This window comes from Tupaia chinensis, unplaced genomic scaffold (assembly GCF_000334495.1).
Source record: "Tupaia chinensis unplaced genomic scaffold, TupChi_1.0 Scaffold145396_1, whole genome shotgun sequence".
In the NCBI taxonomy this organism is placed as follows: Eukaryota; Metazoa; Chordata; class Mammalia; order Scandentia; family Tupaiidae; genus Tupaia; species Tupaia belangeri.
This window is the reverse complement of record NW_006205257.1, coordinates 2,195,676-2,197,778: the sequence shown is the minus strand read 5'-3', so window position 1 is coordinate 2,197,778 and position 2,103 is coordinate 2,195,676. Positions and strand designations below refer to the sequence as shown.

At 40.8% G+C, this 2,103-nt stretch overlaps 1 pseudogene; it reads right to left on the bottom strand.

The window, feature by feature from the left end:
- Positions 1–744: 744 nt before the first annotated feature.
- The window catches only part of LOC102479583 (adenylate kinase isoenzyme 6 pseudogene), a 12,003-nt pseudogene continuing 10,644 nt past the window's right edge, over positions 745–2,103 (bottom strand).

Below are 2,103 nucleotides of genomic sequence, written 5' to 3'. Positions count from 1 at the left end.
TCCTCCATTGGAGATTGAAGTATTGCTTTAAGGGAATTAAGACTAATGAAGATTTTCTGCTCAAAGTTCACCCTCCAGACCCCGTTCTAGAGTGGATGGGCAGCTCCTGTATAATTCTCTTTCTCTTTCTGTCTCTCTCTGTTTTTTTCTTTTAAAAAAAAAATTTTTTTTTTGAAGGTAAAATATTTTCTTGCCTCTCAGATCATCCTTTTCCTTGCTAATTCACACCTCCTTTCTTCCCATTTAGGAGAATCAAAACGTGCACGGACCTCCAGAGAAGACCCCTCCATTGGAGCTCAAAGTATTGTTTTCAGAGACTAAGACTAATGAAAAATTTCTGGTCAGAATTCACCCCCCAGACCCAATTCTAGAGTGGTAGGGCACCCCATGTATTCTTCTCTCTGTCTCACTTTGTCTTTCTGTCTCCCTCAATCTTTTAATATTTGATTTTTTTTTAAAAAGTGGCTAGTTTTGGGACCAGCAGTTAGCGTAATGGCTATGTTGCTGAGCTCCGATGTAGTCAACTGTGGTTCGAGTCCCGGACCTGGTGGTTTAAACTCACGCTGGGTGTGTGTGCGTGCGTGCCCAAGTGCTCAAGATCCCTAGAGGAGAGTGGAGGAGAAGGGACTTCGGCATGGCCATCCCCCCTGGGGGGTGATTTCTCGCTGCCTCTCTGTCTCTCTCTCTGTCTGGTGAGTGCCCGCACCCGATAGCAAAAACCTCTCCATAAAAAAAAAAAAAAGAGTTATGATCTTTGATCTACTGCACAACTCATATCAAGGTTTGGTTTATATCGTCCTCTAGTCCTTCTGGTTTATTGCTGTGCAGCTGATTCACAATTTCTTCGTTGTAGGATGTGACTTCTTCATATAGGACTTGAAAAATCTCCCACTGAATATTTTATTTTAGTTTCTTTTCACTATAACCCCTTGTTTCCAGTCTTTTGTACAATATATTATCAGCTCTCAGTGAAAGAGAGCAAGAACCCCCTATGTATTTTCTAGGGTTCCTGAAATATAAAGTTCATTTGCATTGTAATGGCCCAGAGTAAGGAGTAAGTCTTCAGGCTTTGGTTATGATAATGACCAACATGGACCATGAGTGAGGGCCATTTGACCTCTAAAACTCTCACTTAACAGAAGTTTTTCATTTCAATATATAAGATGTTTTGTAGACTGGAAACTGCTGGTTGTGAGCTCAGAGACTCCAGGCTGAATGGCTCCAGACACCTGAAGAGGAATTTGATTATCTAAGTCCTCACCAATCAAGAATGCCCACGAGCCCATCACGCCCTCTTGAACCAATCACTGTACTGATCATACGCCTGGGACCTCTGCCCCTAATTTTGCCCTTAAAAACGCATGTGGGGAACATCTCGGGGAGACCGGGTCTTTTCAGCATGAGCTGCCCGCTCTCCTTGCTTTGCGCTTTGCAATAAAGCTGTACTTGCCTTCATCACACCATGTGCCTATGGCTTGGTTTTATAGCGCTTGGGTGACCGGACCTGATTTGAGTTTGGTAACATCAGCACAAAAACTACATGAAACCAGCGTTCGGGGAAGAAATCACAACCATGGTAATCAACAATAATTCCACCTTCTCTCATTTGGTTTTCTAACTCATCAACTACTCTGTCTTCATCTAAAATGGGACCAGTCATATTCTTCATCCTAACCATCAAATAACTACCTTTATCGAGCTAAATCACCCACATTAGTGTATTTCAGTCCTGATTTTGATGCAAGTTCTTGGCCTAGTGTAGTTTTTCCAACCTGTGGTGTACTGGTGAGCAAGATGTTTGGAAGCACCACAGTCTTCACAGCAATGGCTCCTGGCGCCTTGGCTCAGGCCTTTTTCTTTTTTTAAAAAAAATGTTTTTATTATTATTATTTTTATTAATTAATTTTTCTTTTTTTAAACATTAATATGCTATACATCATTACAGTATACAAAGTGAATTTTCCGTCCAAAATACACTGTTGGCTCAATCAAGCACATCAACATACATGTTATCAACAAACAATTTTCCAATTCTTATGTCTTGTACATTTTGCTTTTTTTTTTTTTTTTCCCTCCTTTATTCCCCCCTAACCCTCTGTTATT